The sequence below is a fragment of the Suncus etruscus genome, chromosome 1, assembly GCF_024139225.1.
Source record: "Suncus etruscus isolate mSunEtr1 chromosome 1, mSunEtr1.pri.cur, whole genome shotgun sequence".
NCBI lineage: Eukaryota > Metazoa > Chordata > Mammalia > Eulipotyphla > Soricidae > Suncus > Suncus etruscus.
Window position 1 is genome coordinate 131,605,025 of NC_064848.1, and position 27,487 is coordinate 131,632,511.

The 27,487-nt window shown below is 36.2% G+C and overlaps 1 protein-coding gene and 1 non-coding gene across 2 annotated transcripts in view; one reads left to right on the forward strand and one right to left on the reverse strand.

The window, feature by feature from the left end:
* Nucleotides 1–27,487, reverse strand: part of CADPS2 (calcium dependent secretion activator 2) — a 613,966-nt gene that overhangs the window by 579,914 nt on the left and 6,565 nt on the right.
* LOC126025034 (U6 spliceosomal RNA) lies at nucleotides 22,625–22,731 on the forward strand. Its single transcript, XR_007501088.1, has one exon. It is a non-coding gene; the product is annotated as a U6 spliceosomal RNA (small nuclear RNA).

Consider the following 27,487-nt stretch of genomic DNA (forward strand, 5'->3'; position numbering starts at 1 on the left):
CATAGTAAAACCTAAAAACAAGACTCGCAGGTTAGATTACTGAATATAATGGCCACTTTCCATAACCAGAGTTAGCATTATTTGGGGGAGAGACTGAGCCACCTGAGAACTGGTACTTCAAGGTCAGCATGTGGAATCAAGAACAATAATCTCCCAGCAGTTTGACACTCATTTTATGAGAATTCAGAGTTCCAATTATAAAGTCCTGATATTAGAAGATTTTCTAAACAAACAGTTTCTCATCTCCCTTTACATAGCAACTTTTTTTTGTGTGTGTTTTGGGGAAGGCCACATTCAGCAGTGCTCTTGGATCTTATGCTCAAGGCTCTGTGCTCAAATTTGTTGAAATGTAATACTACCCCTGGAAATGCTCAAGGGACCATATGAAGTACCCAGGTCTGGGGCAGGCAAGGTGGTGCTAGAGGTAAGGTGTCTGCCTTGCAAGCACTAGCCAAGGAAAGATCGCAACCGTGGTTCAATCCCCCGGCGTCCCATATGGTCCCCCCAAGCCAGGGGCAATTTCTGAGCGCTTAACAAGGAGTAACTCCTGAGCATCAAGCGGGTGTGGCCCGAAAAAAAAAAAAAAAAACAGGTCTGGTAAATGCGAGGTAAGTTCCTTATCCACTATCTCTCCAGTCCCCATACCTTTGAAAAATCACAAAAATGCAAAGCCTAATGTCAGGTTTAACTGCATGCAGTAATCCTTTGTGGGCACAAGATACAGTCTACAATAGACATTCGTAGAAATGCCTGATGCCATTCAATCTAATATAAACATTTTCAATGAATAGAAGCAAAGAATATATCTTTGGAAGCACCTGAAGTAATGAATGATTCAAAGGTTAGAGGCACTTCAATGTGAGTGATAATTCAAAATCATCACAGACTGACCTCCAGCAGATTGTTTACATTCTGATCAAATATAAAAACAGAAATATCTGAAAAGTTAGAGATCTTCTTAAGTGCTATTTAATTCTACTCATTTCTTTGAAATGCCATGGTGGGTTTAAGCTCCGGCTTTTTTTTAACCTTCAAGCTCTGAAAAGCAATATCTCAAAATCTGGAAAATGTTAGTATCTCTGGCACATTATGTTTAGTTGACATTTTAAACTATAAAATTCCATGAAGATATTAAGACTTCTGTAAGGTCTGTATAGAGCAAGATATAATTCTGATATTTATAGAAACACTGACAGAACTTATCAAGGTCCCCAGTGAGAAAAAAAAATAGGATCAGTGCAGTATTTAAGCAAATTTTCAAACGACATTTGTCTTTAACATGAACAAAGAAGTTGTCTCACCTAAAAGGTAAAAAAAGTAGTATGATCTCACTGCCACACCCTTGGGTCCTGGAAGGGAAACACCAGATGGTGCTCCCTACTGAAGCCATCACCTACTGACATGGTCTACAAGGGAGGTCTAAGGTTCCTGAACTATAAAAAGATTCACAGAACTTCTGCCAAAAATATTACGATTATAATTCAGGGCTCTCTCTACCCCTAGTACATTTCTAACCGGATATTATTCAGAATTTGTTCTCTATTCCTCTCGTGGCTATTCCCCTTATTAGTTTTCTACTGAAACTAAATTACTGCATTTAACTGAGTTTGGAGTCACTGAAAGTTTAAGATGCGCAATTTTATATAAACTGATGTTGAAAGGAGTTAGATAACTAGTTAAGATCCATACTACTTTTATTATAAACTTAATGTTTAGAGTAATTGGTGAATGCCTTTTGAGAAAAACAAAGGAGAATAAGCCAGGTATCTTTTGAACCCTGATTCAGTCCAATGTCTCTATGTCATATTGAAGTTATTTTGGAGTCTATGGGCCTAACTTAGATTAATACTCCATCAATACAAAACAAAAGCAGGGAATATAGTCATTATACCCATATTGTGATTCATATTGTTCTTGATTCTCCAAGGCAAATTTTAACTTTGTTCTATGTACAAAGCAAAGAATGAACTAAAAGTTCTTGTTTGTTACACAGAATCTGAAGAATATGATTAGCAAATCCACACTAACAGCATATTTTGGGATTTATAAGTTTACTTGAGCATAAATTTATTTATGTTTACTCAAGTATAAACCGACCTGAGTATAAGCCTACCCCCTAATTTTACACTAAAAACTGGGAAAACAGTGACTCGAGTATAAGCCGAGGTGGAAAATGCAGCAGCTACTGGTAAACTTCAAATATAAACATACATACCCAAAACAATTACAATAATTGAGGAATCAGTAGGTTAACTGTTTTTCAATATTTATTGCTAAAGAAAAACTGTACACTAGCAACAATAACTTTAAAACTTAAAGTCAAGTACAGAAAACTGTAGCTTAATAGGTAATCAAGCTAAATCACAAAGGTTAAAATCCTTCAAAACTGGTTTCTGCCTCTACATCATACAGCGCTTCAGCTGTATCTGATGTGCAAGTATCAGCATAAACATCGTCATCACCACTGAGTTCACAGAAATCATCATAACTGCTGTCAGTATCATGCAAAGCACAGAATATTGTGGCATACAGTTTTGTGCTGGCAAAACTCGGCATAAACTCAAGTATGTAGGTAAGGATGATTTCAAAGAGAGGTTGTTTGTTGTTGTTGTTTTTTGGGTTGGGTTTTGTTTGTTTTTTGTTTTGGTTTTTGGGCCACACCCAGTGATGGTCAGGGGTTACTCCTGGCTACGTGGTCAGAAATCGCTCCTGGTTTGGTGGACCCTATGGGACGCCAGGGGATCAAACTGCAGTACATCCTAGGATCTAGTTCTGGCAAGGCAGACACCTCACCTCTCCATGCCACCGCTCCAGTCCCAAAGAGACTTTGTTATTTGTTTTGTTCTTTTTATTAAGATAACCCGACTTACAAAGCTATTTAGAGTTGTTTCAGTCATACAGTGTTTCAATATCAATCTCATAGCCAGTGCTAACTTCCCTTACTTTCCCCAACCTGCCTCCTGACAGGCTTTTGCAGCTTGGACACATTTTTCAGTTTTATTGGTTCCATGGGTCAAATATATAGATAAAACACAACTTTACTCTACTGGTTTATCTAAGGCCACTATTACCTCTTGTATGAGTCTTCGTCTCCACTCAGTTTATTTTGTGAGGCCACACCCAGTGACACTCAGAGGTTACTCCTATCTATGTGATCAGAAATCGCTCCTGGCTTAGGGGACCATATGGGACACCGGGGATAGAACCCAGGTTCATCCTGGATCAGCCACATGCAAGGCAAACTACCACTGTGCTATTGTTCCATCCAGCCTCTCCTCAATTTTTCTTAATTCTCTATCCTCAGTTCCATTATCAAGAGATTATAATCATATCTACCCTTTGATACTTTGATTTTGTCTTTTTATTTTGCCCTCTTATTAGGACAAATTTACACAGATAAGTGTGATGATCTAGTACGCTTTTTTCATCTCTTAACATGATCCCTTCCAGTTGTATCCACGTTCGTAATTTTTATTATCTCATCCTTCTTTGCAGTTGCATAGCATTCCATTCTATAACTACACACACCTTCATTAGCCACTCATCTGTCATTGGAAACCTAGGTTGATTTCATAGCCTATGTAAATTTGCTATGTGCTGCAATGAATATTGATGTACAAATGTTCTTCTGAATGTTTTGTGTCTTGAAGACAGATACCAAGAAATAGAATTGCTAGGTAATATTACAATTCTATTCTTAACTTCTAGAATAAATTTCTATATAGTTTTCTATTGGAATTGAACATTCCCAACAGCAGACAAAATTTCTTTTTTAACCACAACTCCACCAACACATATTGTTCTATTTTTTTTGGATATTGGCCACTCTCACTGAGTACAATACCTCATTGTGACCTTGATTTGGATTTCTCTGATAATTAAAATAAGCCCCTTTTCATTTGTTTACATTTGTTTTCATTTGTTTCATATGTTTCATTTATTACCTTCAAGTGCTGTCATTTCCTCTCCCTATTTTTTGTAGAGACTTTGTATATTGTTGTTATATTTCTCACATATATTCAACTGAATGATACTGGCTGTAGATTTGTTACAGATAGTCATTACTATTTGAGAATGATTCCTTCCAACTTATTTTGTTGAAGATTTTTAATCTAAATGAATGATAGATTTTATGGTGCTTTCTCTGCATCAATTAACATAATCATATAAATTTTATTTTTCCTTTTACTGATGTTGTCTATTATATCAATTGATTTGCGTATGTCAAGTCATCCTTGTATCCCACTTGATACTGCTATGTGATATTTTTCATGTGATTGAATTCATCTGACTACATTTCTATTAAATAGTTTTGTGTCAATGTTCATTAAGAAAAATGGTCTATACCATCCAGCTCCCAAACCAAAAAGACACCCCCTCAGTCCCACATCTCGTGCTTTGGCAAGAAACTACAACCATCACTCCTGCTGACTCTTGCTTTGTGGCCCTTCTAACCCTCCCAATTGTGGACTGTTGCAGGCTACCAAATCAGAACCATAAGGACCTCCAGCCCAAGGATGCTTCCTGCTCCCTTATGGCTGCAGATCATTTCTCAAACTCAACAAGATATGATGTGTGATGAAAATGTACCCTGGAATTCACCCCCCCCCACAAGAATATCTAAAAAGACTTAATGGGGATGCCGATATTTCCTTTATATGTTTGATACCTCCATAATAGTACCTATTAGTCTATTTATTCCCACATGTAAGTTAGCCTCTTTTTTTATTTTGGTTTGGTTTGGTTTTTTGTTTATTTTGTTTCTTTTGGGTCACACTCAGTGGTGCTCAGGGATTGCTCCTGGCTCTGCACAAGGAGGTCATTCCTAGAAGGCTCAGGGGACTATGTGAGAAGCCAGGATTCAAAACACCATCTATCCTGGATCAGCTGCTTGCAAGGCAAATTCCCTGCCACTGTGCTATATCTCCAGCCCCACAAGTTAGCCTCTTAAACAGCTTTTTTTCTTTAATTCCTTTTATAATTTATTTTTATTTATTTCTTCTATTATATAAAAATATATAGACATTTTTCTTTTCCCTCTTTAACTTCGCCTGTTTTGCTACTGCTTGGTACGAAAGCCTACTAGAAAAGTCTTGCCTGGGATAAAAGCTTAGGTCAAAACCAGGGCACAGAGAATGTATAGCCTATCACTCTTACCCCCAAATGCACCAGCAATATAATTTGGCACCATCCCCTTTTGCATAGGCACTTTAAATAAGGGAAAATATTATGCACAGAAAAAAGCTCTTACCTACTAAGGATAAGAACCTTTACATTTTATAATACAGGAATGCCTCCCTCCCTGAGCATGTGTCATGTGGTCCCAACTTAGACTCCATGTGATTGAACAGCAAGCATCCAACCCAGAACCCCAGACCAATGTTGTGGAACCAGCACAGGTCCCAGCAGCATCAGGATCCAAAATCCTCCCTGGGAAACACCTAATACCACTCTGTCAACAACCTGCACCAGTTATGATATGACATCCTGACATGAGGAAACAGCAACAACTTGATCTAAGAGAGGGTTGCCATATCTCATCACCTAATGGTTCGATGAAACCAGAAGACATATAAGCCTTTGCTCTATACAAAAACAAAATCGTCAACTACAGAAGACTGATTTAGACAAACAAGGTCTGGGCAGAACCTATTGTGGAACCAATGAGAAAGGTCCTAGCTTAGGCCTCGATCTAGGATTCCTATAAAAACCAAGATGTCTAATTCCAGAGGTCTGACTTTGATAACTGTGACTGAACAGAATTTCTGGAACTGCATTGAAAGATTCTGAGGAAAACCAAGACCACCAATTGCAGAAGACTGTTACAACAACAATAATAGAACTGAACTTCTAAAAACATAAAGAAAATCTCTCTCCTAGCCTTCATCCTATGACCTACACAAATACCAAAATCTCTAGCTACAGAGGCCTGATGTTATCATCCACAACTGAGCAGAAAGTTTCTTGCCACCATAAAAAGACTGAGATGTGAAAATGAGCGTGCATGGAACCTGTCGTAGTTCCCATGGCAGTATGCTTCAAGGGCAGAGAAACCCTGTATCTCTTAGGCCAAGAGAATTTAATTTCCAATTTTCCCAATACTTACTGTGCCAATGAAAAAAAAGAAGAAACAAACCTTTTTAAGTAGTTGCTGGTTTGGAATTTTTGTTTGTTTGTTTTTGTTTTGATATTTATAACACCTAGACGATTCCTTCTAGGTTATTATTTTCTTTTTTTTTCCCTTTTCATTTCTTATACTTCCAACAAAACCACATTACTGAAATCATCTTGCTCAGCCTCATAATTTGAAGAGGAAAAATGAACAGTACCAGAACTATACAGTTATATGAACATTTAATGGAAATTAAAAATGATCAGACTTAAACACCAAACCCAAAGTCAGCAACAAAGAATCGATACTCAATCTACAACAAGCTGTACAAGTGAGGACCAGTTATGCTAACATCCTGGGGGGTAAAGGAGGGAGAAGTGGGATGCATGCTGAGAACAGGGGTGGAGGGAGGACAACACTGGTGGTGGGAATTCCTCTTATTCATTATCACTATGTACCTTAAATATTACTGTGAAAGATTTGTAACTCACTTTGGCCACAATAAAAATAAAAAAAAAAAAAGAAAAAGAAAAAAAAATGGTCTAAAATTTTCTTTTCTAGGTGTCTCTGTCTGATTTGAGGATAAAGAGTTCTTATTATAAAGAAAAGTCCACCTTACATGACTCAGATTCCTTCTATTAAAAGCCCAACAATTCCCTATCCAACAAGCTTATTCAATGTTTATCCAATGAGCATTTTTCCACAGGTTGAAAGATAGGCTTGAAATGTAACCAAGTATTTCACACAATTTTTTTAGCTCAGAAAGTTTTAATCTTTTAAAATGTGCCCAAGGATAGAGACAAGACCCCTAGATTCACTAAAAAATAAAGTAGGTCACTTTAAAAAATGAATGTAAACCTGATAAAAAAAGTTTACACTTCAGGGGTCAGAGTGGTAGCGCAGTGGTAGGGCACTTGATTTGCACAAGGCTGACCCAAAACAGGCTCGGTTGAATGGTTTGATCCCTGGTGTCCCATATGGTCCCCCAGTCCAAGAGTGATTTCTGAGCACAGAGCCAGGAGTAACCCCTGAGCATCACTGGGCATGGCCCAAAAACCAAAAACAAAAAAAAAGTATACACTTCAAAAATTTCACTATGGATAGCCAGAAGCCAGATTATGTAGTAATGCCTTAAAACTATAACCAGTTCACTTATCTATAAAAATCAAGAAATTTCAACTCTGCATATAATCAGAGCCTTTATTGCATTCCCTTTCTTTCAAAGGATGTGTGTAAAGAAATGTTCAAAGAAAATGAAGACATTGTAAACTGAAATCTTCAACTCAAAAAACATGAAAAGAGAATGAGAAGTCTCTATATGTACTTCAACACAGACTCATCACATCAAATCAGAGGATCTCGAAGAGGAAAAAGATTATCTATGGAAAGGAAATGGTAAAAAATAATGCTATGCCAGGGCCAGAGAGATTGTACAGTGGATAGGGCATTTGCCTTGCATGAGGCTGACCTAGGTTCCATTTCTAGCATCCTATATGGTTCTGCAAGTCTGCCAAGAGTGATTTCTGAGTGCCAAGTCAGGAGTAAACCCTGAGCTTCACCAGGTGTGACCTAAAAAAATTGCTATTCGTTGGCAATACTGATTCTCAGACCTAATCAGAACATCTCCAGTGTTAGTTCTTTTCTCCTTTTTTCTCAGAGAACAAATTCTACTACTCTCTGCTCTGTAGCCTTGATGGCAAAAGAATGACAAGAGTTGTGCTGTTTTGTTCCTCTGAGTGTTGCCTTATGGCCAAAAAAAAAAAAAAATTAGCCATCAATATGGACTAATTTTCTATTTGCCAACTCTTTAATAGCTTCAGCAGACCTATTTCTGTGAACAGTAGCAGACACAGAAATAGAAACTTCCATATCTTGGATGCAGCAGTAACTGCTGCTCCTCATAGCCACTTCTTGTTGCTCCCCACCACTTGCCTTGCTGTATAGATTCACACAGTCTATTGGGGGATCTACTGCTTCATTACTTGTGCTCCACTGCCACCTGCTCAATGTGTGGTGCTCCCTGCCAATTCTGTGGCTTAATCCCAAGCATGAGGAAGGACTACCGATCCAATGCCCTATATTCATGCTGTACTTATTACAACACAAATTAGCTGTACCTGCTGATTTGTAAGTGAGACTTAAAATAATCAACCAATTCATCTGGATTCCCTGGGACTCCCATCCAGTACTGACTTCCAGAGTAAGAGGCCCTCCAACAGAGGAGGGAAGAGAAAGGAAAGAATACAAGGACATCTGTGAGTGAAGAAATTCTTCCCCTGGAGATCAGACCTTACTTTATAGTTCTGTTAAATTTCTTTATACTTCTATTTCTATGCTGGTAGAGATCTCTTGGATGCTTCACAATCCCATATTGGTTCCCTTTAACCTGCCAGAATCTTTCATTTGCCACTTGCCCTTTGGAGTATGCATGTATGTATAGACATATGCATAATATATATATATATATATATATATATATATATATATATATAGAGAGAGAGAGAGAGAGAGAGAGAGACATATATACATGTCCTACATACAGGATCCTACTGAATCCTAACTTATATATATTCCTCCTCAACTTTAAAATAATCATTTTAGGTGCTAGAGCTAGAGCACAGCTGGTAGGGCATTTGCTTTGCATGCAACTGACCAGAGTTCAATCTCCAGCATCCTGTATGTTCCCCCCAAGCCCTCTAGGGGTAATTTTTAAGCACAGAACCAGAGTAAAACTTGAAATCCACTGGATGTGAATCAAAATAACAATACAAAAAAAAATCCTTTTACTATATATAAATGAAATTATAACTAGGTAATATTAGTGGCATGGCCATTTAAAAATATCCTACCACAACTGCACTAAAAGTAAAAAAAATTAAATAACTGGAAGAACATATATTTCACATGTAAATGCTTAAATAAAGCCATTCTAAATAAACCAGTTGTAGACATTCAGTTCTATAATGAAGTCTGACCTGAGGGAAAGTTATGCAATAATCCATTCATGGCTGTCAACACTAATCTTTATTTTTGACATTTTGAAGTAAGGGTTAAATAGCTTTTGTACATAAAAACCAAGAAGACTGTGACAACTGAAAATGGAGTCTGATTCAAGAATCCTGCATTAGGAACACAGACATTACAAGCATCATTGTTGTTGTGACATTTTCAAAGTGGTGAGCAATTCTCAAGGAAGTTCTATAAATAAAATTCAATCTTTCCTCAATTTACCCAGGAGTTGTCTGGTTTTTTCCAGAAATATAACTACATCTTAAACTCAGAAAAATGCTATTCTCAATTTTATACATTGTTGTGCTACTGGCTCTAATGATTATGAATGAGTCTATCTACAAAATTATCCAAACATTCAAATTAACATAGAAAAAAGACTTTATTAAGCTTTTTAGATTTTCAAGAAGCTCTCAACTCCACCCAGTAAATATGTTAACAACTTCCTAAAACCTAAAACATCCCCACAACTTTAAATAAACTGTTTGAGGTTATTACCACCCACTGAGAACAGTCATCATTGTGTGTGTGTATGTGTGTGTGTGTATATATATATATATATATATATAATTTATAAAACAAATAGGTTTATAAAAACTGAAACGTATATTATATAGATTTACAATGAGATATATTGGTCCTTCATATAAATCACACTAAGCACTTTTCAATTTCTAGAATCAACTACTGACTAAAGTTCAGAGATCTCAACGATTTTTTTATTTTTTATTTTGATCATAATGGCTTACATATCTTTCACAGTAGTACTTTAGGTACATATTACCACTGAATACCCATCACCAAATTTGTCCTCCCCTCATCCCAGTTCCCTTCCTGCAATCTATATATCCCACCATCACCCACCCCCACCCCAGGTTGCTAGAGTAGGCGGTCCCCTCTAGCTTACTATTAGTGATCATATATCTGTTTGGTCCTGGTACCCTTCCTTGTTTCCCCCTCTATTTAAGAGGCAGAGCTAGATAAATCGAGTTATGTAGTTTTGTTTGAAGGAAAGAAAAGCAATAGATTGGGGTACAAAATAAGAATAAAAAAAAGAAGTTAAATATGCTGAAAATGGGCGGAGTCCTTCTAGAGGCTTTCAATCTCAGTTTGAGAGAGGATGTGAAAAAGGTAACTGAAACACCACAACAATACAGAAAGAAATATCAAATTAAATATCCAGTGAGCACTACAGCAATAAAAAAAGCACCGCACAATAGTCTCGGTTCTGAAATCAAATCATGCCGGAGTGCAAAAAGAAAGAGAAAGATGATCTCAATGATTTTATTGAACATAAAAATAATGACAAACTTTGGGAGGGTTAGGTACTGCTGGCAGTGGTTTCAAATTCAAGAGTATCGACTTAATACCTGTTAAGTTCTCAGTATTCTTCTCATGCTCACAAAATGATTGTTTCCCTTCTCCAGCGCCATAACAAAAAGGAGCTTGTTACTTGAAACATAAGTCCATTGTAATTAAGATATGGAGGTTGATGGGCTCATGATAAGAAGAAAAATCAAAGCAGATAAGCAGATAACTTTTAAAAATAGCATAAATAAAATACAACTTCACTACTTCTATAGAAATCTTAGCTGGAGTGATGGTTCTCCCCTTGAGAGCTGTCAAAACCCTACCTAAGCTTCAAAAGTGCTGTACTACTTTTCCCTCAAAAAGTAGCAACCTTATCACACTGTAAACCAGAGAGAAAGAAAAAAAATCAGAAGAAAGTTTTTCTTTTTTAGAAAGTGGTACAAATATTTAGTTCCATCTTAGGTCTTTTGACCGTATTCAACCAGCTGCAAGAGAAAAAAAATAATAAAATATTTTTAAATAAAATAAAAATATTAAAATGATAAAATTTCATCCAGAAATAATTTCCTTTTTTACAAAGTCAAAGAGTTGTTGATAGTTGAATTTCAGTCATATAACATTCCAATACCCATCTTTTCACCAGTGTACATTTTCCACCATCAGTGTCCCCAATTTTCCTCCTGCCTACTGAAGAGTAGGCCTGCCTTTATGGCAGACATTTTTCTTCTCTCTTTTTTTCTTCCCCTATTCCCTTTAAGTCACCTTGGTTTGTATCATTCATATCACTTTACCTCCTTACCTCCTTTCAGCAGTTTTTATCCAGAGTGATCATTTCCTACTATCATTGTCATTATGGTCCCTGTTCTGCCCTAATTGCCTTACCCCCACACTTCAGTAGTAGATAGGCAAGTTTTTTATCATGAACCAGTCTTCTTGGCCCTCCATTATATTGTCTTTGTGCTTTATTCTTACACTGTACTTTTTTAAAATATCTCACAAAAAAGTGTAATCATTCTTTGCCTCTCTCTCTCTGACTCACTTCACTCAGCATGATACTCTTCATGTTTATCCATGTATAAGAAAATTTCATGACATCATTTTGTTCTCTCATCTGTTTTTAGACAGGTTGTTTCCAGATTATGGCTATTGTAAATAGTGCTGCAATGAACATAGAAATACAGATGTGGGGTTGGAGCAGTGGTGCAAGCAGTAAGGCATTTTCCTTGCACGTGCTAACCTAGGAGGGACCACGGTTGGATCCCTCAGCATCACATATGGTCCCCAAACCAGGGTGATATCTGAGCATATAGCCAGGAGTAACCTCTAAGCATCACCCAATGTAGCCCAAAAACAAAAAAAAAAGAAGAAATACAGATGCCTTTTCTGCATTGAGTTTTTGAGCCCCTGGTGTACATTCCCAGTAATGGTAATAGTGGGTCATATAGAAGCTCATTTTCTAGTATTTTGAGAAAAGTTCGTGATGTTTTCCAAAAACACTGGAACAGTAGACATTCCCACCAGCAGAGAATGAAAGTTCATTTCTTCAAACATCCAAGTCAGCACTGGTTGTTTTTGTTGTTGTTGCTGTTGCTTACATATTAGCAAATTCTTTTTCTTTGTATTTTTAATGATTACTTTATTTATGCACCATTACAAAATTGTTTGCAGTTGAGTGTCAATATACGCTTTCCTTCTCCAGTACATGTTTTCCTTTACCAGTGTCTTCAATATCCCTTTCACCCTACCCCTGCCTCTGGACAGACATTTCACTTTCTCTCTTTCTTTTTCTCTCTCTTTTTCTCTCTCTCTTTCTCTCTCTCCTCTCACTTTCTTTTCCTGCTTTTTAGCACTACACTTTTGCACTATTGTTAATAAAGGGGTACCATATATAGCACTTTATCCCCTTTCAGCACTTCAGCACTCCATTTTTGTTGAGAGCCAACAGTTTCAACTATTGCTGTCCTAGTGAACCCTTCTCTAATCCGAACTGCACTCTTGGATCTTTGTCACAAGCTTCCTGCCATGACTGGTCCTCATCTCTCATCTAGAAATAATTTCTACAAATCTGAAGCAATACTTTGAAATAACATCTTGGCTCCTCCTATTCTTGTAAGATTGACTTTCAGGGAATATTCAATTTCTGGCCTATCTTCCTTTAATTCTCTAAAACAAAGACATTGCCTGTGGAAACTCCTCATGAATACTGATGTCTCCTGGCACCTCATTCTGTTCTCACCTGGGAGAAATAAAACTGACATTCCCCAGAACTCTACCTTTGACTTACATTCTCTATAGACAACTGTATTCAGGGTCATGATTAACAATAGGACAGGAATAGGAAAGAGAAAAATCAGTTTTATAGAAAGCAGCTGTTATTTTAGCCTCAACTATTGATTCTAAGAAGCAAACATATCATTAGCAGAAACCAATAGAAAAGAATTATTACAGGACAAGTAGAATAACAAGATGATGTATGAACAAGCTAAGAGAATAAACATGCCCATTTTAAAGAAAATAATACTCAAAGTCTAAAAAAATGTGGAGAAAAACTGTATATGTATATATATATATTGTTTCCATATGTGAATCATTTGCTGGAAGAATTAAAGACATTATTATGGCTAAAATTATGCTCTCAAAATGGAGAGGAGTGGGATATCAAATAATTGTTTCAATTTCACAAGGCTTTGGTTTTTAACTACAGAATTATAATAAATTAAAAATTGCATACATGGTTCAGCATGTTATACTAAAATGCCACATAATATTACAACTCATTTATGCATGTTATGTTAGACTTGATTAAGTCATATTACCTTTACTCCATTGCATTTCTTAAGCCAGTATTTAACCTTTTTACTCTTAAGGAATGTAATCTGTCTGCAGAATAGAAATTAATAACTGTTGCAGTAGATTAGTGATTTTTCAATCGTTTTATGTCTGTAGATTTGGTTGAGCACTATGCTCTTTAGGATAACCCCATTCAAATATGAACCATAAGCAGAGCTTTCTACCTGTTTTTCTGCTTCAACCCCTATCCTTAAAGTCTATTTTCAGGGCTCACACTGTTTTTGTTTTGTTTTGTTTGGGGGCTACATCCAGTGGTGCTCAGTGGTCACTCATGGCTCTGCATTCAGAAATCGATCCTGACAGGCTGGGGGGACCAGACAGGATGCTGAGGATCGAACCCAGGATCAACCCAAGTCAGCAGCATGCAAAGCAAATAACCTACCACTGTGCTATTACTCCAATTTTGGGGTCACAGTTTAAAGGGAAACCTTATACACCATCTATCCCCTGAATTTTGTACAAAACTGTGTTACTATTAATTCTCAAAGATGTTTTTAGAAATAAGCATATCACATCTTGAACCTGATCAAACTTATTAATAGCCCATAAGACTTAAAGTTCTGAACATCTTGACACAGTCTAAATAGGCTAACCCCACTCCAGTCTCATGTTTACCACCCTAGATCTCTTGCTGCTCTTCACAAGAAGTGAATTTTATTCTACATCAAGGATCTTTTCCAACCCCATTCTTGAAATGATTGAATTATTCACGTTTTGTTCACTTCTGTTATTCAGAGAGAATCTCCCTAGTCAGAATCTTTGACTTAGCAGTTGAGACCAAACTTGCACAACAGTCGCTAACTATCTAGTCCTTGGTATGTTACAGATGGACTGAGTATATAACTTCTCTTCTAGAATATAAACTTCCTGGGAGCACTGTGTTACCCATACATGTAAGCACAGTGACCCAGTGTCTAAATTCACTGCCTAATGTGTGTGTGTATATATAGATATATAATACATATACTTATATATATATACTATATGCACACTTATATATACTATACATATATAGTTTATTCCAATATTATTCATTGATAATTCATTGAAAGAACATGCTTTATAGAATAAAACATTTTACTTTCTTAATAAAAATGAAGAGGAAAATCAAGGGAAATTCTAAACAGATCTATTTCATGCTAGGTGCTTTTCAGAAATTTTAACTAATCATTACAGTATCTCATTAAAGCAAGTGTGAATCATTTTACAAGTGCAAAAACAGCAATTGAGAGGACTAAAAAGAGCAGAGCTCTCCTCTATACAGAATGTTCACAAATACAATACATGAAGCAAGAAGTCTAAGAGAAAGAATCCAGAGAGGAGAGAGACATTACCATCTAGCCAAAGTTTGCAATCTGATTTCAGACCAACTGGGGAAAAGGGTATGAGTCACGTCTAGTGGTACTCGGAAATCAATAGCCCTGTGTTTAGAGATCACTATTTAAATATTCCAGGGTACTATATTCAGTGCTGGAGATAGAAATGGGATCAGTGAATGCGAGTAATGTGCCTGAATCATTTTTTTTTATCTCCATAGCCCCTTATTCCACTTTTGAACTTCTGTATCCCATTTTCTGCAGAAATTATTGGAGTTTGATTGTATTCACAACTGAAATGAAAAAATAAATTTAATAAAAGCCCAATTAATGTCAAAGTTCATCTATATGTACCAGTCTTCCAGAAGCAAATTTGAAGAATATGCCTAAACAGCAGCAATTCATTAGCACAAATAGTATGTTCCTACCTCTGTATAGTTTCCACTCACAACCTACTCCAGATAAAGAATAGCACTTACGAATTTAGCAGTTAAAGAGCAAGTCCACCATGTAATAATCCAAAGTTTTTCAAATGATGGCGTAAAAGGCTGAAATCAATAGTTTTTAAATAGTCAACTTAAATGCTAGTTTTTAATGTGCAAATCCATCTACATTTAGACTCACTTATATACAAGATAATTCATAACAGTAATATAATACAGTATTGTTATGTTCTCATTTTATCTAGCTTTATTGTAAAAGTATGTAATACATTGAACATACAAAACATGTTCACTTATCAACTTCTTAGGTTTCCAGTCAATAAGGGGTTATTAGTCAAATTTGTGGAGAATCAAATGCTACATGAAATTTACTAGGTCTGAGTTGATAAAGCTAACCCCTGTGTTGTTTCAGGGTCAAATATAAAATATATAAATCTCAGAGATGTTAACCTGAACCTAAAATAATTTTCTAAGAGCATATTAAGGGTCATCTCTATGCTGCTAAATCCAATTAAGTTGCAGTCCTCATTTAACTTAGCCCCTCAGTAATGCTGACTCCATTTTCTACTTCTTCAATAAAATAACTATCCTTAGTTTTTGTAGCACAAGTCATTTTAGCTTGCTTAGCACACAGAGAGCTGTTTCTTCTTCTTTTTTTTTTTTGCCAGCTCAAATTTCTTTTAAATCTTTGTTCATGAACAAGTCATTAAAACCTTCCCTTTGTTGAATTCTCTATACTCCTGCCACCTCAGTCAAGCCCATGGCTTCAATTACAATCCACATAATAAATTCTCAGATTTATTTCATGGATCCAAATCTCTTCCTTGAGCTGAAAAACAATTGTCCTTCTGATCTCTACTTATTTGAGGAACCACAAATTCAAGAGCTTACCTATTAGATTTCAGCTTTTTAGAGCAAGGTCTGTGCTAAATTAAATTGTATATCCTTTCATCATTTAGCTCTTACAATTAACTATAAGGGATAATAAGGAAATGTAAAGCCCAAGTCCAGGATTCTAGGATATAGTAATCAAACTTATCAAAGCCAGGAATTTCCTACAAAATTGTACATTGAAAAAATCTAGTATTAACTATTTGGACATTATGTTCTCTAGGAATGTTGGGTGTTTGTTTTATTTTCCCCCATATCCAGTGATGTTTGATGGGATTTGGGAGAAGTGGTCTATTTATTTGGAGGCCCACTGCTTAGGGCTCATTCCAGGCTCTGTACACTGGGATTTTTCTTGGTGGGGCTCAGGGGATCAAATGTGGGGCCAGGAATGGAATACAGGTAGGCCTGGGTCAATGCACATGTCCTACCAGCAGTATTATTTCTCTAGGCCACTGGTGGTGCTTGAGAGGTCAAAGGGGTACTGCTGATCAACTGAAGCAGGAGCTCCTACAAGCAAAGCATGCAATCCAACCCCTAAGCTCCTTCCCACAGTCCCTGAATGGTTGTATGACAGTGACTTACTTGAAGAACAGCTCTCAGTGAGTAAATGAGCAAGAGTCACTGAACAACCTTAAGGTCATTGAGCAAGGCAGGTATTGAACCAGTAAGCCAATTCCCCCATCCTCTAAAAATGGTTTAAGTGCAAAATAGCATTAGTGGAAAAACAGGGATAAAAACTAAAAAATAAATGTGCTTCCTTTTCTCCCAACTTACCACAGCCTGAGAATATACAGTATCCTTCTGGTTAAGAAGACTTAAATGTGGAGGTAAGCAACCCCCACTACCGAGGACTGAGCCAAAAGGGGGTTCTATTTGGCAGCCCCCAGGACAGCACTGTGAAATTTAAAATGGGAAAATCCCCAGCTTGAGTTCAGCAAACACCAACAAGAGTATAGCCACTCTGCTTTGCTCCATAGCTGCACATTTCTTTCAGTCAAGGAATTTCACCACAACACTTAATGAATACCGTACATCATATTTCACAATGGGAAAGCTACACAGAACTCCACCAAACCTTGTAACTGAAGAAACTAGTTCTGGAGACCCAACAAACACCTGCCACCTTTATAACATTTCTGATTAGGACTTTAGAGAAAAAGTTACAAATGTTCAACAAACTTAGAGAAACAATGGAACAAACAGCCCAGAAGATTCAAGAGTATATGAGAGTAGAAATGAGAAAACTTCAAATAGAAATATCATAGCTGAAAAACCCAGTAAGCGAAATAAACACCTCACTGGAAAGCCTTACCAGAAGAATAAAAGCCGCAGAGAACAGTATTGCTGATATAGAAGATGAGCTCATAACATTCCCATACAGCATAAGAGACTAGAAAAAAAAATTCCTCAAGGAAAGTGAACAGATGACAATAGAACTCTGGGATAAGCTCAACTAAAACAACATAAAAATCATTTGGTACCAGAGAACCAGGAAGAAAACGCCTATGAAGAATCAAGTCAAGGATATCATTACTAAGAAATTCCCAGAACTAAAGAGTTCATGCAACCATATTATGGATGCCCAAAGAGTAACAGCTAAAACAGATACAAAGAAAGGCACCCCCAAAGCATATAATTATTACAATGAAGAAAGCCACAGATAGGGATAGAATATTGAAAGCAGCATAATAAAAATTGGAAATACATACAAAGGAGCATCTGTAAGATTTATAGCAGATTAATCACATGTGACTCTGAAGACCCAAAGGTGGTGAAGTATAGTGACAAAACTCAATGAAATGAATGATTCACTGAAGATAATTCGCTCAGGCACTTTCATTCAGGTTTGAAGGAAGGATACACAGATTAATGTATAAATGACAGCTCATGAATTTTATAGACACAAAACCAATCTTAAAAGAAGAGCTGAAGTTTCTACTATAAGTCAAAGCAGTACACAATAAACACAACAAAATCCTGTATTAAAAAGACACTTAATCCCATGACAATCATTTCAATGTCAATGGACTAAATGCAACAATTAAGAAACTTAGAGTGGCAAAATGGACCAAAATGTTGAATTCAACATTCTGCTTCCTGCAAAAAACACACATGAATAGTCAGAGGTTAAAGCCCAGGTGGACATACATATATATGGCTCTCTATCCCCAGAAAACTGGATAGACATTCTTCTCCAATGTACATAGGTCATTCTCCAAGACAGACACCATGCCGGGTCATAAAACATACCTCCATAAAAATCAGAAAACAGAAGTGGTAAGAATTACATTCTTAGATCATCACAGACTCAGACAAAAACTATAACATCTGGAAATTTAACAACTCACTACTGAACAAACAATAGATCAGAGACAAAATCAAAGAGGAAATCAAAAGATTCTTGGAAGAAAATGAGAATAAAAACACAAATTATTAGGATTTGTTGGACACAGCAAAAGTGGTATTAAGAGGAAAAATTATAGATTTAAAAGCATTTATGATGAAGAAGAGGGTTACATAAATGACTTAATGGCACAGCTTAAAATTTTAGAAAAACAACAAAATGAAAGAAAAATAGGCGGAGGAAAGGAAATAAGCTTAGAGCAGAAATTAATGAACTGGAAATACAAAAAAAAATCTAAAAGATCAGTAAAAGCAAGAGCTGGTTCTTTGACAGAAATAAACAAAATCAACAAACCATTAGATAAATTTACAAAGAAAGAGAGAGAGAAGTTAATAAACTGAATTAGAAATTAAAAGGGGACGATTACTACAGAAACTACAGAAATTCAAAGGGTAATCAGAATTATTTTGAGAAACTCTATGCCACAAAACAAGAGAACCTGGAATAAATGGATAAATACTTGAACTCCATAAACTCCCAAGGTTGAACCAGGATGATCTGACATGTCTGAACAGACATATCACTATTGAGGAAATTAAAATAGTAATCAAAAATCTTCCCAAAAACAAAAGCCCAGGCACAGATAGATTCACTAGTGAATTCTTTCAAACCTTTTAAGAGGACCTACTGCCATTTTTAAACTCTGCTGGGAAACTGAAGGGATAGAAAGACTCCCAAATAGTTTTTATGAAGCCAACATTGCCCTGATATCAAAAGCAGACAGAGATACCATAAAAAAAAGAACTACAGAATAATATCTTTGATGAACACAAATGCAAATATCCTCAACAAAATCTTAGCAAATAGAATCCAATGACTCATAAAGAAGGTCATACAGGGTATGTTTCTCCATTTCCTGTGTCCTCATTTAATTTTGAAGCAGGGTTTTTGTAGTTTTCTTTGTACCTTTTTAGTACCTCTTGTACCTTTTGTACCTCTTTAGTTAGGATGACTCCAAGATATTTGAGTTTGTGTGAAACTAGTGTGAATGAGATTGTTTTGTAATGTCAATTTCTTCTCTATCATTATTGGTGCACAAGAAGACCATTGATTTTTGTATATTAATTTTGTAGCCTCCCACTTTGCTATATGAATCTATTGCTTCTAGGAGCTTTTGGTAGAGTCTTTGCGGTTTTCTAAATATAGTATCATGTCATCTGCAAACAGTGAGAGCTTGATTTCTACCTTTCCTATCTGGAAGTCCTTGATATCTTTTTTTTGCCTAATCGCTATGGCAAAAACTTTGGGAAGATTATCATCATTAAAATGACAGTACTTCCCAAAGCATTATACAAGTTTAATGCAATCTCTCTAAGGATACACATGACATTCTTTCTTTTTTTAATATAAATTTTTATTTAAGCACTTTGATTACAAGCATGTTCATAGTTGGGTTTCAGTCATAAACATAATACTCCCCCCCTTCACCAGTGCAACATTCCTACCACCAATGCCCCCCTCCTCCCTCACCTCTGCCTGTATCGTGACAGGCATTCTATTTCTCTCATTCTTTCATATTGTCACACTAGTTGTTAGTGTAATTTCCCTAACAGCATTCACCACTCTTTGTGGTAACTTCAAATTGTGAGCTGGTTCTTCTTTCCTTTCCACCCCTAAACTCTATTGTCTTTGGGCTTTCTTTCTTTTCTTTTTTTTTAACTTTCTTTTTTGTTTGTTTGTTTGTTTTCTTGGGGGGCCACACCTGTTTGACGCTCAGGGGTTACTCCTGGCTAAGCGCTCAGAAATTGCCCCTGGCTTGGGGGGGGACCATATGGGACACCAAGGGATCGAACCGCTGTCTGTCCTATGCTAGCGCTTAAGGCAGACACCTTACCTCTAGCGCCACCTTCCGGGCCCCTTTAACTTTCTTAAAGAAGTGGATCAAACACTCCTGAAATTCATTTGGAACAAGAAACACCCGTGAATAGCTAGAGCAACCCTTGCAAAAGGAATATGGGATGCATCATTTTCCCCAATTTTAAATTGTATTATAATGCTATAGTCATTAAAATAGCATGGTACTGGAATAAAGACATATCCTCAGATCAGTGGAATAGACTTGAGTATTCAGAAAATGTTCCCCAAACATACAATCAATTGATTTATGATAAAGGGAATAAATAAAAATGAAGCAAGGAAAGCCTCTTCAACAAATGGTGTTAGGACAAATGATCAGCCACTTGCAAAAATGCGAACTCAGACGTCCATCTAACACCATGCACAAAAGTAAAATACAAATGGCATAAAGACCTTTATACCAGACCCGAACTGATAAGATACATAGAACAACATGTAGGTAAAACACTCCATGACATTTAGACTAAAGGCAACTTCAAGGAGGAAACAGCACTCTCCAAAGAAGTGGAAGCAAAAATAAACAGATGGGGACTCTATTAAGCTGAGAAGATTCAGCACCTCAAAGGAAATAGTGCCAAGAATACAAAAGCCACCCACAGAATGAAAGAAATTATTCATCCAATACTCATAAGATAAGGGGCTAAAGCCAAAGATATACAAGGTACTGACAGAACTTAAAAAGAAAAAAAATCTAACCCCATCAAAAAATGGGGAAAATAAATGAACAATTTCTCAAAGAAGAAATACAAATGGCTAAAACGCAGATGAAAAATTCTCCACATCACTAATATCAGGGAGATGCAAATCAAAACTATAAGATACCATCTCACACCACAGAGACTGGCACACATCACAAAGAACAAGAACAATCAGTACTGGCAGAGATGTGAAGAGAAAGGTACTCTCATTCACTACTGTTGGGAATGCCATCTAGTCCAGCCTTTATGGAATACAATATGGAGATTCCTCAAAATACTGGAAATTAAACTCCCATATGAACAAGCTATACCACTCCTAGAAATATACCCTAGGAACACAAAAATAAAATACAAAAAAATGCCTTCCTAACACCTATATTCATTATAGCTCTATTCACAATAGCCAAACTCTGGAAACAACCAAGATGCCCTTCAACAGATGAGTGGCTAAAGAAACTGTGACACATATACACAATGGAATATTATGCAGCTGTCAAGAGAGATGAAGTCATGAAATTTTTCTATACATGAATGTACATGGAATGTATTATGCTGAGTGAAGTAAGAGGAAGAAAAGTAGACACAAAATAATCTCACTCATTTATTGGTTTTAAGAAAAGTAAAAGACATTATTGTAATAATGTCCAGAAACAATAGAGATGAGAGCAGGAAGAACCAGCTCACACTATGAAGCTCAGCACAAAGAGTGGTGAGTACAGTTAGAGAAATAACTATACTGACAATTATCATGACAATGTTAATGAGTGAGAGAAATAGAATGCCTGTCTAGAATACAGGCGAACAGGGAGGGAGATGGGGGCATTGGTGATGGGAATGTTACACTGGTGATGCAGGGTGTTCCTTATATGACAGAAACCCAACTACAATCGTGTATGTAATCAAGATGCTTAAATAAATATATTATTTTAAAATAAAGTTCATACACCATGACCAACTAGGGTTCATCCCAGATATACAGTCATGGTTTTCATATGCAAGTCAATCAACATAAAGCATTATATCAACAAAAGAAAAAATAAAAACCATATGATTATATGAATAGACACAGAAAAATAATTTGACAAGGTCCAATGCTCATTCATGATAAAAAAAAAACTCTCAGCAAAATGGGAATAGGAAGAAAATGTTCTCAATATAGTCAAGGACATTTACCACAACCCCACAGCAAATACTATAATTAATGGGGAAAGACTAAAAGCCTTTCCTCTAAGATCTGGCACAAGTCAAGTTTGCCCCCTCTTGCCACTTCTATTCAACATATTGCTGAAAGTATTTTCCTTAGCAATTAGGCAAGAAAAAGATATCAAGGACATCCAGATAGAAAAGAAAAAAGTCAAGATGGGAAGCATCACTTTCCCTAACATTAAATTGTATTACAGAGCAATAGTCATTAAAACAGCAAGAAATTGGAATAAAGTCAGACCCTCAGATTAATGGAACAGATTTTAGTATTCTGAGACTGTCACCCAGATATTAATCTTTGATAAAGAGGCAACAAATAAAATACATCACAATGAATGCTTCTTCAACAATTGGTGCTGGAGAAATTAGTCAATTACATGCAAAAAGGTGAACTCAGACCTCTTATTAACAGCATGAACAAATGTCAAATCAAAGTGCATTAAAGATATTGATATCATGCCTGAAACCATAACATATAGAGGAAAAAATAGACAAAGCACTCCATGACATTGAGAATAAAGGCATCTTCAGTGCTCGCTTCGGCAGCACATATACTAAAATTGGAATGATACAGAGAAGATTAGCATGGCCCCTGCGCAAGGATGACATGCAAATTCGTGAAGCGTTCCATATTAAAAAAAAAAAGGCATCTTCAAGGAAGAAACATCACCACTGTCCAAGTAAGTGGAAAAATAGATAATCAAATGAGATTACACTAAATGAGAAGCCTCTGCACTTCAAAGGAAACAGTACCTAGGATACAAAGTCTACTATACATCCAATATTCATCCACTAAAGGGCTAATATCTAAGATATATAAGGTACTGACAGAAGTGAACAAGAAATAATCAGCTAATCCCTTCAAGAAATGAGAAGAAATAGGGGGCCGGAGACATAGCATGGAGGTAAGGCGTTTTTTTTTTTTTCATACAGAAGGTCATTGGTTCGAATCCCGGCATCCCATATGGTCCCCCAAGCCTGCCAGGAGTGATTTCTGAGAATGGAGCCAGGAGTAACCGCTGAGCACTGCCGAGTGTGACCCAAAAAACAAACAAACAAAAAAAATGAACAAACTTTTCCTCAAAAAGAAATACAGAATAGACTACAAAAAGGCACATGAAAATGTTCCATATCACTAATCATCAGAGATATGCAAATCAAAACAACAATGAGTTATCATCTCACACCACAGAGAATGGCACACATTGAACCTTTCTGGAAAACAATAAATATTCCTTAAAAAACTGGAAATTGAGCTTCCTTATGATCCAGCAATACCACTCATAAAAACACAATAGAAAAATGCCCTCTGAACACCTATATTCATCACAGCACTCTTTACAATAGCCAAAATATGAAAACAACCCATATGACCAACAACAGATGAGTGGCTACAGAAACTGGTATAACTACACAATGGAATATTTTGCAGCCATTAGAATAAATAAAGTCATGAATATTTCTTATACATAGATGTACATAGAGAGTATTATGTTGAGTGAAATGAACCAAAGGGAGAAGAAAAATCATAGAATAATCTCATTCACCACTGGGATATAAATAAAATAAAAGACAGTGTGGGGATATCCAGAGAAAATAGAGTTAAAAGTCAGATAGACCATTCCATCATAGATAGCTTGCCACTAAAGAGCGGAGAGTGCAGTTAGTATGTGTAAACATAATTTTATATGCACCATGAAATAAAAACCATGCTTGTTAAATAGAAAAGGAGTAAAGAAGGTCTAATATGGAAAGGACATTTATGGTAGCTCTTTATTTGCAGTAGTACAAACCACAATGTCACAAAAGAAAAGAGGGGGAGAAGGGGAGAGAGAGCAAAAGAGAGTGAAGTAAAATACCGCCCCCAGGTGGGTGAGGGTGGGTGGGAGTTAAAAGGGAGATTGAGAGGGAAACTGTTGACAAGGGTGGCATGAAATCCACACTGGTAAATGTTGCTATACATTGTATGACTGTTACTTAATCATGAACAACTTTGTCTTTGGGGGAAAAACTGTATTATGAACAACCTTGTAAACATGGTTTAAATGAAAAAGAATCCTGACCTTCACATGTGTAGGCTAAAACTATCCTCTTAAACCTGAGAATTTATATTTGGCATTTTCTAAGTTTTTTGAATTATTTTGAGTTTTTGACATTTTTTAGAAAATCAAGTTAAAGTAAGAGTTCATCTCTTTAAATAGACTTGGGAATACTGTTCCCTACATTTCTTAAAGTAGGAAAACTTTCATGCTAGGTTTTGCAGAAGCAAAATTTAATTTTTCCATCTTATAATGTTATACATAATAATTATTAAAATATTAATTTTAATCATTTTACAGCTATAAAAATATTTCTAAAGATACTCCAGACTAAACATGAGATTAATATCTATTCATTTTGTAATCCGTGAGAGAAATTGAAAACACAGTCTCTTAAAAAAATTTGCTCTATCCAATGAATCGAAAAGAGTCAACCCAAGAATAGAAATAAAGGAGAAATTAAATCTTGTCACTCTAGCTGTCCCTGATTGCAAGATGGATTACTCTACCTTTGACAAAATCTGACAAAGCAGAACTTGTGTGTGTGTATGTATCTTTCTCAAACACATATACACATACACACAAAATGAATCAAAAGAAGTAACTTTTCACTAAAGTAAACATTTGTATATTTGATGCTTTGATGTCCAAGGGCTATTCTTAGATCTTTGCTCAAGAGTAACATTCAATCTAGGGCCAGCTGTATGCAAGTCAAATCACTTTAACCTCTTGTACTCTCTCCACTTTTATATTGTGAAGAACACTGACGCTTATTAGATATTGCAGCAAATGCAGAGTAAAATTACTTTACAGTCAGATGATATATTCACCAAAAGCATTCCCTTTAGAACTTGGACATGACAAAGTTACTGGCAACACCTCTGAAATTTCTGGACATTCTTATTAATATAGTGGCCTGAGAAACAAGACAATTATTGGATAAAAGTCATCACTATCATAAGACTATTCAACTGCCTATAGAAAAAGTCTAGAACGGTAAGTTGAATACTATAACAAAACTATAGCAATTTAAGGTTGTACAGTAATATGAAGAACAAGAGAAAAAACTGGTTTGCATTTACCAGTAATAGGTAGTCATAGGAAGTTACATAATGCTGAAAAATTACCTCAAGAGGACCAGAGACAAACTTTAACATCAGTGCCTTGCATGCTCAGAGACCTGAATTTAATACTCACTGTTGTGTCTCCTGAGTCCCTGAAACATGGCCAGGTATGGCCTGGTGGCTCCAGGGCTCAGCTAATTTCAAGCAACATCATATAGCAAGACCCAAGTGTTGAGCCATCTGTCCTAATTAGCCAAATTCACCTGGAATAATTTCCAGGCCCTCTGAGCACTACTTGGAAAACACCAACACCAACAACACCACCACACCCCCATCACTCCAGTCCAAAATTACCTTTAAATGCAATTTCATTATCAATACTGCAATTCTGTTTCACATGTGTGTGTGTCTACATAAGGATATCTAGGAACAAAAAAATTAACAAAAAAATTGCATTGGTCCAGACATTATTGGGAATAGCTTTGAGAATTTTAAGTGAATATAAAATCTATATAATAAAAACTCTATAATATCATTAAATCATAAGAAACCGTTATGACAAGAGCCAACATTATTTCAATAAATTATAATAGAGTAGAAAATATCAGTATTATCCAAATGGGTTTACATAAACGGACAACAAAAGGACAGTGACACCTAAATGGAGATGCTGTAGTTTAATATTAAATTACAGGAAGCACTGTGATGCATCATCTCAGGTAATCACACTAAGATTTCTATAAGTTAATCATTCCTTTACATGCCCTCCCCCTTCCCTGTTGATGAGATGACTCCTCCAAACACAAGCTTGATTGTGGCACTTGCAGGGGTTATCCTTTAGGTTCCAATTATCACCAGGTTTCATTATGGTTGTTGTAAGAACGAGGAGTTTCTGTAGTACTTGCAGACATGCTCACAGAAAGCCACGCTTTGGCCATGAGGTTCAATTATATTACTAGTTGTGATACTCTCCATGACTTATACTTTGTAACTGCAGGGGCCACACGCCTGGTGGTGGATAGGCTGCAAACTTCTCTGGCAACAGGGATCATAGAGACTGTGGTACAAACCACAGCTGCCAAAGACACACTTAAGACATGCACTAGCACCCAAGATTAAACTCAAGGCTCTATGCCTACAAGACAGGTACCTTGGCCACTATCTCTCAGCCCCTCATTATCTCCATTTACAAATGAATAATCCAGAGAAGTGGAAGTGTCTTACACAATAAGTTCAAAGAATAAACAATGAGCCCTCTGAAGCATGAGGACTTTTTCCTGGCCAATATGACACACTGGTGCAATGGCAGTGGTAGGAGAGACAAGAGCAGAAAATGACAAAAAATTTACATAACTTGGAACTAATCTCAAAGGTAAATTATTCTTAGTCAAAATTACAAAACAATAGAAAAGTACTGGATTGATAAAACAGTATGCAAAGAGAAATATATGCCCTATATAATAAATTATTAAATAGTAACCTAAAAAAGAATTTCTAGTCACTTAATTCTCAGAACACTGACTGAGGAGTATTAATCAAAGAATAGGAGCTCAATATGTGGCTGAGCAATGAAATCACTGAAGAAATGAATAATTTCATCTTACTACTTCATAATTAGAGACTCCAAAAACAGGCTGCAACAATTACTGAACCATTAGAATGAAAAGCTATTGCTAGCTTCAAACTTTTATTCCAGATAAGAAACATCTAAGAGAAATTTCCAAGTTTACTTATCCTACCAACTCCTGTTCAGGGAAAAAAAATCACTTAGCACTCCTACTCTGAAAACCAATAAGAAACACCCAATCTTTGCACCTGAGAACACTATTCTACTCTTTGGCTGGGCTCAATTTCATCTCCCACTCCTACAGGGGCAGCACTCCCCACTTTAGAAAATACTGGTCTAACAGCAGACAAAATAATGGCTTCAAAAGCACACAGCACACAGGTTTGTCCTCAACATCTATGTTTTCTGTTATTAATGTATTTTATCCCTCTTTTAAACTATATTACACAGCTACTAACGTAATTCAATTGCCTCCAGCAAATCACCTGATTAAAGTCCTTTTAAAAGTCCAAATAAATATGTAATTGCCTTTCACTGTATTGATTTAACAAAGTTAGATTATTTAGATGTGCTTTTTCTCTTTAGGCTTGGGGCATCTTTATTTCCTTTATATGGAAAACTGGTTCTCAGTATTTTCACCTGTTATTGCAAATACTTTCACCCTGCTGAGTGAAAATAAGTTATTTTACCATACCATCTCTTTAAAACTGTGATTCTCAGCCT